Here is a 10,142-nt window from a genome sequence, read left to right as displayed (position 1 = left end):
TTCCCTCTATGTCAACACGCAGGACATATCTAGAATTTTCAAAAGGGGGGGTGGGGTTGGTTAAAAACTGAATGCAGAGCTAGAGGTAACCGGGGACTGGGGGAGAGGAGTCGGGGGATCTTCCAAATTTCCAGCCCTCACCTTTTCCTGTGGGAAGAGGAGTCAGGGCATCTTCTAGTTTCCAGTGTTCTCCTCTGCGGAGAAATGAATCTGAACTCATCACAGCCGTGTGCTTTAGACAGCAGTTTCTCCCAGCATTTTTTCTCTTGTTGGGTTCTGGTTTTTTTTTTGAGGAGGGTGGGTGGTGGAGACTAGAAGGAGCTTAGCTCGCTTAAACCACCAGGCAGGTGGAAACTCAATCATTTGGCCATCTGAAAACAAACCAGAAGGGCAGGAAGAAACGCTCGCTGCCTTCCAAATAAATCTCGCCCCGCCACTGGTGGTCGATGCAAAATAGTTCCCGGTTTCCAAAGAACTAAAAGTGTTTGCAGGACATAAAGGAAGAGCTTCATTATTATTATTATTAGTTAACCCCAACCTCAGCCTCTGTAGCTGTTTTCTGCTCTTCGTTCCCTCACTCACTCACACACTTTCGCTCTGTTCGTTTGGGTAAAAAAAAAAAAAAAAAGTGTGGGGGGGCGATATTCAGGAACTCCTTCAGGTGTCCAGACTTGCCTCCGAGAGCTACATAGCCTCACATTTCCTTCCTGATGTTCTTCTTACACTGAAGCAACTCTTTGCTAAACAAACACGAGCGCAATCCACCTCGTGTAGGCGCGGATTTAAAACCAGGCACGCATGGAAAAGGGGTCGTTGCAAGGAGGAGGGGAGAGGGGGAAAGGCAACGCTGGGTTTTACGCTGAACATTTTACCTCGACTGTTGCCATGATCAAGTGTGAAAGTGTTTGTTAAAAAAATATTGGCATCTGCCTCCTGGTTGCTATTTCATTGAAGTCAGTGGGCTCGCAGGACGGCGCTGAAGTCTCTTGGAGGCTAGTTAAGACATCTGGGTAACAACTGGACTGGTACTGCTAGGTATCCTGCGAGTTATTTGTCAATAGAAAGGACAGAAAGTACTTTGTATTACACCTTTGGTTGGGGAGAAAAAAAGAGATTCCGCTGGATATAGTCTTACAAAAGGGGCAAATCATGGACATCCAGCTCAGAAAACTGCATCCGATCTCCTCCCCCAATCTTTCACCAATTTCTGACTCACCCCGGCAGCTGCCTCGCGTGTTAAAAACCCATAGCGCTTCGTCTTTCACAGCTTTGATACAAACTCCAGGGACTCTGATTAGAGAAATCAGGGTATTGGCTCCTCTGTTGTAGTTTTCAATAGACAACGTCTGAGCTATAAAAACAAGCAGCACCTAAAGAACAACCATATTAGTCTTCAGCGTAATTCGAGCCGCTAGACCCATGTTTCACAAGATTATTCACATTTATAATCTTTTTCTCATACTTCCTACCGGGTTTCAGAGCCGCTTACCGATGCCCTGGGAAAATCGGGTTGTTTTAAAGACATTTGCAACTAGTTTGGTTTGATTAAAAATTAAAAACTCAGTGCTGCTCTTGGGGGTTCCTGCCAATGCTCGAATTGCCTAGTATACAGGGAAATTCAATACTTCGTCTGCAGTGGGAAAATTAGTATGTAGGTCTTCAAATCAATCAGGAGCCCGATGTCATGGTGGGCTAAGCAAGGCTGTTGTAGTGTCCCGATGAAGCTCATTTGTCCAGGAAAGGAGTGGATTATTTTGTTTAATAAACAAAGTGAATGCACTGCCATGAGATTACAGTACCACGGTAAATCCTCAGCATACAACTCCTCGGAGCGGAGTTTACAGAAGAGACTGTATTAACCCTGCTGAGAAATACCTGGAGCCCGAGCAATGGGAAAGGACCACATTCTTCTCTGAACCCTTGTCGTCATTTAAGCAGGCAGAAAAGGGGTTGCCAATATATAAATAATAATAATAATAATAATAATAAAAACACGCCTCCATTCTATTGCAATCTTTGACTTCCCTTCCTGAGTTTCATGCAGGGGACACGGAGAACGAGCCTCCTGCTGTCTAAACCGCACAGATGTGCTGAGTTCAGATGCATTTCTCCGCAGAGGAGAATACGCTGGAAATTAGACAACAAGGGAAAGTTTAAAAGCAGGTTCTGGGCCACAGTTTGCTTTTTAATTTAGTCACCATAAACGGGGGGCATTTTAAGGAAGGCTTGGGAAAAATAAAAGGGCTCATTTCACCAACAGGCTTCTAAACATATGGAAACAAACAAGTGTACAGCTAGTCCTAATGGGCACTGTACGCCGCCTAACTACATACAGTGCCATAGGAATCAAACCTTCCTACTTTAAAGTAGCAGGGGTTTGGTACCGAGGACCACAATTTCCACCTTTCAAAACTCACTCCAGTTTAGGTAGGCAAAGAATCAGGGTCCAATTTATCCAGCCCTGCAACATTCACACGCTATATGGCACCCATGGTAGTTTTAAATACATGAAGTTTCTTTTTCCTGAGCTGCATCCTCTCAGAAATAGGGTGTTTGAAATTGTGGTACATTTACCTACGAGTCAAGTCAAACGGAGGATTGCAGGCCCCAGAGCTTAACACATTTCCAGCCACCTCCACATTTGAAAGAAATGTGCATGATCTCAGCCCAAAAGGCCATTTAGTTCAATGGCGGTTGAGGTGGTCTAGCTAGTCTGGGATTTTCCCTCTAGGATTCAGGCCCTGCTCTAGCTGCCTCTTTCTCCCTTTTCAGCAGCTTTCATGCGAGCAGAAAAACGAGAAAGCAAATTCCCTTACAAAACAGGAAACAGTTAATAGACTCTTGAAAACTAACCTTTAGATCTGGACCACTGGGAAGATGCCATTTAAATAATTACAGAATTATAGCAAAATAAGATTAACTGATGAAAACTAATACAAACAGGCATTTTTTGTAATCTTATGCATTAATATGTGGGCTCGACCCCCCCTTTCCAAATAATAAGACGACGGATTCGAGGCCACTTTTCTTTATGGGCAGGCTACGGGTTTGAACGGGGTCTTTAACCTAAATGCACCCAGATGATTTACATTCATCTGTCCGCTGAAGCGGAAATCAACCCCCACCCCCCATCAATTCAACGTGTCAGAATCAGATTCTAGGCGTTTTATTGCTGCATGGAGTAAGACGAGGGAAAGAAAGCATCCGTGTTCAGTCCGAATTAGATCCACACGCCAACACTTTCGTTTCACAACCTGGATGTTTGACGCCACACCAAGGCAGAGGCGGCGTTACTCTTTAATGGGAAGTATTTAAAATAGAAGGCAGGGTACATTTGCATCTTATAGACTGAGTATATATGTTACTTCGGATATATTTACAGAATATAATAGACTCAATATCATATAATTGTGTGTAGATATACATACATATTGTGTGTATGTATGTATATATATGTAGGGTGTATGTAAAACTATATATATGGTGCATGTGTGTGTAGATATGGTTACTTTGGTTATATACGCTATACACATGTATAGTGTGTGTGTATACATACATATTGCATATACATATACATTGTGTATATATGGTTACTTCAGTTATATGCACTGTGCACACATAGTGTGTGTATATATATATATATATATATATACACACACATATTGCATGTACTGTACATATATAGTGTATATATGGTTACTTTAGTTATACACACACAATATATATATAGTGTGTGTGTATATACACAAATTGTCTATACATATGTTGTGTAAATACGCATATCAATGGTGTATATATGGTTAGTTGGGTGATATATACACCCCACACCTACACTGCGCATATAGACACAATCTGTATATTGTGTGTGACTATATACATACCTATTGTGCATCCATATCCACTGGGTGTGTATACTCCTGTTAGTCTCCAGGCTCTCTCTGTACCCCGCGCTCACTGCCTGCCAGCACCTGCTGAGCGCCCCTGTCCTCCTGTCTCCTCTGGACATTTCCTTCAGCTCTGCTCCCCCCCGGCGACCCACACCAGGAAAGCTGGAGGAGGGGAGGAAGAGCCGCCTTTGCCTCCGGTTCAGCTCAGTGGAGAAGCAGACGGGAGAGCAGCCCAGCCCGTGGCTGGCTCCCCCTCCCGCCCGCGGCCCCTGGCCGGGGCGGCTCCACGCGCGGGGGCACGGGTGAGTTTTCGCGCCTTTTCTCCTCGGGCGAAGGCGCCTGGGCGGGCCTAGCCCCTTCCCCTCTAGTGCAAGGCAAGCGAGGCCCCAGCCCAGCCCAGCCAGGGGCACAGCACTGCCGGCGGCCTTTCCCCTGGGCGCGTGTCCCCGCCATTCTCGCCCCGTGCTTGCCTCTGGGGCCGCACGATGGACCCCGCGTTTCCCAGCCCAGACAGATTCAATTACGGGTTGAATGGGGAGCGGCATGAATGCCGAGTAAATACGCTAATTAGTCCTAGGGAGACGCCTGATTGATGTTAATAGCAGGCAATTCCTAGAAGCTAGGAGGCAAAAATATTTTGCTGTTGTAATCGCATGCGAAAGGGTTCAGCTGGGGCAGGAGGCTCCGCAGTCGGTAGCAGCCGCGGAGGTGCCACAGGGCCAGAGATGTAACAGCAGCCAACAAAGCCAACCACGGGCTTCCCCTGCAAATCACAATGACCTTGGGCCCTTTTCATGAGGGGGGAAGCCCTGCTCCTTTGCCCTTCGGTGTCCTTCCGGTCTCCCACCTGAGGGGAGCTCAGTCTGCAGAGCTGCCTTCCCCTGTCCCCTGGTTGGGACAATGGGGTAAGGCTGGTGGGAGATGTCTGGTGGTCTGGGGCACCCCTAGTTCCCTCCTGGTTGAGGAGACGAGGCCACATCCCCAGCAGAAGCCCGTTTTGGGCATTCATCTTGGCACAAGCCCTTCCCAACCCAAAGTGGAAGGAAACAGTGTCCCTGCTGCACCCTGACCAGCAGCCGTTATTTCCGACGACCATTACAGTAAGGAGAAAACAAGTCATTTCACCATGGGAAGCACTGTCTTGCCCCGTGCTATTTGTGGTGAAGCAACTAGCCTTTCATTCCAGTAAAGCAACTGTGACCACATCAGGTTTCTTTGGAGTTTTTTTTTTTTATCACAGAAATCTCCTTTCCCAGGGCCTGGCTTTCATTAGCAAAGAAATGATTTCATTAGTTGGAAGAAAATCTGTCCTCAGAAGTCTGTTTAAATTTCAGCACCCCAAAGACTAATGTGTAAAATCAGGATCAGCTCCACAGGGGCTGCTCTTATGATGGAGGAAAGAATTAGAAATCACAAATAGAAACGTTCCTCCGGAGCACTTCTTTGTTCCAATGGATCAAGGCAGCAGAGTCCACCAGAGGGTGAAGAGACTTGGTTAATAAATAAGCACACATCCTATATCAGAGTAAAGCAATGGCAACAAGCATGCCTTCTCCCTTACCACATTCAATGCTAAAACTCTTTCTTCCAATCCCTCCCAGAAAATCTCTCCCAAACCAAAAGGAATGAGAGGCAGGGAGGCCCCGGGGGCAGGAAGGAACCGGGGGAGCCCCCAGGGGCAGGGGGAAGTTCAGAACGGGGGGACCAAGTGGGGGAAATCTTACCTTTCAGTCCTCTGGGCCCTTAATGGCTTGAATGTGACTGCTCCAAACTCAAGACAGTATGAACATGGATCACAGTTGTGAAGATTGCAGTGTAAGTCGTAACAAAGCCCCAACTAGCCTAACACTTTCCATTTTAAATGATTTTAAGGCATTGCGAAGCCAGCCAATACATCATCACAAACTCACTCATAAATAAAAGCAACATTAGAGCTATTTTTCAGACATAGTATGAGAAGTACTGCTCCATAATGACTCAGAGCCAAAAAGTTTGCTGGAGGTGTGCTTCATTCAGTGTAGCTGGGCTCCTTATCTTGTGAAATTTCACTCAGATTTGGCTGTTACATGCTGTTATGGATTGCCACCATGGTACGTGATGTTAATACTGTATTTTGGAAACATGCTTAAAACCTGGAAAAGTATGTGTTTGGGTACATACTGCTACATCTGTGGCTGCTTCTGGCTGAAGCCAGATCCATGATAATGGCAGGCAAGGGGGAGGGAAGGGCATGGACTAGGTAATTTCTAGCCAGCATAGGGCTGCAATGATCTTATATCTCCAAGGTAAGATACCTTCCTTCCTCATCTCCCATGGATAGTAGGCAGAGAGATGAGTTAGGTTCTTGGCCACCTTCAAGAATCGCGCACATTGCCCCTGAAACCTCTACAGATTTCAAGGGGTCACCACCCGGTACAGAACTCATCCCCTCCCCAACAGTCACAGGTAGGATCAGAACCAATACTAACAACTGGGAACCTGAAGAACTTGAGTACTGGATTCTCTTATGCCACTGCCCTGTCTTAGTTAGCTTGTGCCTTTCACAGTAGTATGCAAAGGTTCAGAAAACACTGTAGGGTTTCAGAACTAACCCAATCTTCTAATATGGCAGACTCAGGTTCCATCCACTTTGCTAGGCCACATGTCAAAGAGCTTGCTGTATCTTTGTCTTTGGCCATACCGCTCCAAAATGAGACTGCTGGTTCATAAGCAGCCTGCTGCTTCAGTGTTATACATCCTCTTCTAGTAGTGGGTACACAGCCTTCCCTGCCACTAGCTAATGTGGTGGCCAGCTTGTGGCACGCATGGGTAGCCTCTATGGATGTTTCATGGTAGATCAGTGAGGGGACATGGAGCACAGCAGCAGATAGGGCAGAAAGAAGGGTAGTAGATTGGGCAGGGGAAGGGTACTGGAGTGGCACTTAGGAGTGGTGTGGAGGTAGTTTTTGAGACACTTGCCAAAAAGTTTGGTTCCCACTGGGTTAGTTCATTAGCTAATGTGATAACATTTCTATACTGTAGGATCAATGGTTTAGGTTCAGACCCTAACTAATAAATTAATGGGGTAGTTGTGTTACAGCAACACATAATACAGTTTATTCTGAGTTTGCTAGAAATATGCAAATTATATTTACCACCCCACCATTAAAATATATTTAGAATAAGCAGCCAAGCATTAAAATGAGGAAATACCAACAATTAAGGTTACTTCTGCAATTATGCATTATGATACGTGTTTGATTACATGATTATATTTTTTTTCCATGGGATCCTTCACTATTCATTTTATTGGCTGCTTATACTGGTTGGATGATGCTCAGGGAATGTGCCAGCTGTGCAACATTTCTTTTCAACTTCATTATTCAGTATGCCCTATGTCATACTTGCTTCTGTGGAATATCAGTGCAGCTCCATGAGACAGCTGTGGGAAGGGAACTGTGGGAGTTCTGTTGCCAAGTATTGAAATGGCCACAGAACAGCAGAAAGAAAAGATGTCTACCCCAAATGGTTGCACTTACCAAGGAGCTTGCTGATCTTTTCTCTGTGGATCCAAAGATCCCATAGGGTTACAATGGAACTCTATATTAGTATCAGTGTCTACTTTCATGCTTGCCTAGCTGGAAGCCTGGGATGTCATCATATAACCATTTTGAGAGTACAGTACTTAGCACAATGGGATCCTGATTAGGGATCCAGGCACAATCATAGTACAATGTTACATAATAAATAATAATATAAACAACAACAAATACTGTTTCAGATTGCTACTTAGTTAAACCATCCATCACTTTCTAATAAGTCTCTTACTGCATCATGATTAGTTTCACTTATGATTATTTTCCCTATCTGAATTGAAGCCCACTGATTGATGTATCTAGAATTTACAAGGTAATCACACTGACATCACCATAAATAACGCAAGGCTATTTGTATAACTAACCATAATCTGGAATGACACAATTATTCTCTATACCAGGATAAGAAAACTTGTAACTAGCCAACTGTTGGACAATATGATTAGTATAAAATGCTACCAGCTAATGACATTTTTTAAAGTTGTCTAAAATAAAAATAGAACTGTAAACAGAAGGTACATGATATGATCTTTATTTTCACTCATGAGAAGGTGTCTGAAAACTCAGAATTTACCTATCATTTATTCTCTCTGCATTAATGGATGTTTCTGAAAAAGAAGTCCCTGACCACAATTTCATTGTTCTGCTCCCTGTAAACCTGTATTGAGCCATACCTTTACATTTAGATTTTAATTTCACATCTTATTCCAGACATGATAGTGAATTTGCCCTAAAAAAAGCTCCTTCAGTCAGCTCCTTTTGTGCTACTAAAAGAAGTAATAATGAGAAAGTATTCCAGCAGGAGGAGCTGGTTTAGAAACCAATGGATTCCATGGCAACTACTGACTCTACATGACACCTTATAACTAGCATTTATGTTAGAAATTGTGTTATCATTAGCCAAGCGCTCTTATTTTTATGGGGTTTTCCTCATTTCAAACTATAGAAACCCAAGTTTTATCCATTGACTCATGAATAAGCACAAATGGAGATGTGCACTTCTCCACTTTAAATACATGCCTAGGCAAGCTGTTTTCAGTTGAGTCGGGTCCAGAGTTCTTGATACTTCTCAGAAATAAAATATTGTTGAGAAATGTACTGACTTGTCTGGGGAAGGGCTGCATAGGATGAGACCTTGGAACTGAATATGGTTTAGTATTCATAGAAGGGCAAAGAGAGGTAGAGAGGGATGCAAAATCTTCTGACTGGATTGTGTGTTCACGTTCAGTTTTATCTGGTACCCTGACACTATGGGAAGACAGTAGCAAACCTGTGTCCTGACTTCAGCACTCCTGATGCATCAGCAGAATGTTGTAGTGGACAATATCTGGCTCCACAGAAATTGCATTCTAATTAGAAAGTGGCTGACTTGTGAACTGATGCATGCAGGTTTATATCCTTGTATAGGTTCATCCAAATGAATTGAACTCCAGAGATTTGCCTTATAATCCTTTTCTGACTTTATATAGACCAATAACACGATCAAGCCACTTTTGTCTTTAGAGGGGAAGAGACCCTACTTTTATAAATAAATTACCAGTAAAAAGCACAATAGTTAGGAGTAAGCCTCTCTTTGTCTTTGAATATTTCTGCCAGTGGTCAGTGAAACACAGGTTAGAAAATTACTTTCATTAAAAGAAGTTTTTCTCCCACATTAATGCAAAGGCCTGAAAATGTGAAGTAGTAAGTATCACTAAGTCTGCAGACAGTTTGAACCAATAGCTGAGAAATATGAACTCACCATTTGGTTTAATTCTGGTTTGGTCTACTCCAAAGCTGGCAGTCCATGGGTCACAAGCAGCTAACATGTAGTCTGCAAGCTCTGGTATCTCTCTTTCCTACTGCCACATGGCAAGAGAAGGTCTGGGGATTTGCATGCTGCCAGGACAGCCTGGCAGCATGGATGGTGACCACCCATCCCTAACTGGGCGGGACAGTCCCAAAATGGGAATCACAAGTCCCAGGTCTGGGCTGCATGACTCAGGGACAGCATTTATCCCAGATTCCCAGTATTGTAGAGGAATCTGGGTTTTCCATTCACCATGGAAAAATACAGGAAACAGTGGGTTTCCTCTTGCCAGCTGGCAGAGTTCCAGCCTGCAAGGGGCTGCTTGGGGCTGGAGGGAGCGGGATGCAGGGAGGTGCCATGTGCATACACATAGCCAGGAATACAGCCAGACAGTTGTGCAGAGCAGATCCCTGCTGCTAAGTCTATGGGGGGGGGAGGGCGGAGACAGATTGCAGTCCCCATGGTGAGGGAGGGAGCGGGGCTGAGAGTGCTGCCCAGCTTTGGCAATGTATAGGGGGTGCATGTGTACTCCCTGCGATTGGCTGCCGCCGCCGCTGCTGGTGGCATCTGCAGGCAGTCACCGCTCAGTGCTTGCCACCTGCTTCCCTGTCACTGAGACTGCTGCAGCCACCTGTGGGCAGTCCCTGCTTGGCCCACCCTTGCTGCCAACATCACCACGGCTGCCTGCAGGCAGTCCCCGCTCACCACCACCTGCAGGCAGTCACCATGTCCCCCCAGCCTCTGGAGGCACGAGGTGTTCATGCTGCCCAGCTGGATGGAGCCACAGGCAGCTTGTCTGCGGTGTGGTGGAAGTCTGGCTTGTCTGGGGGCCCTCAGGGGGCACATGCCACCAAGATTTGAGTGTAAGGAGGGGGCAGTTGTAGGCTGCCC

This window comes from Gavialis gangeticus, unplaced genomic scaffold (genome assembly GCF_001723915.1).
Source record: "Gavialis gangeticus isolate Ggan-Ray unplaced genomic scaffold, GavGan_comp1, whole genome shotgun sequence".
Classification (NCBI taxonomy): Eukaryota; Metazoa; Chordata; order Crocodylia; family Gavialidae; genus Gavialis; species Gavialis gangeticus.
The sequence above is the reverse complement of the archived record's forward strand: the minus strand, read 5'-3'. Positions refer to the sequence as shown.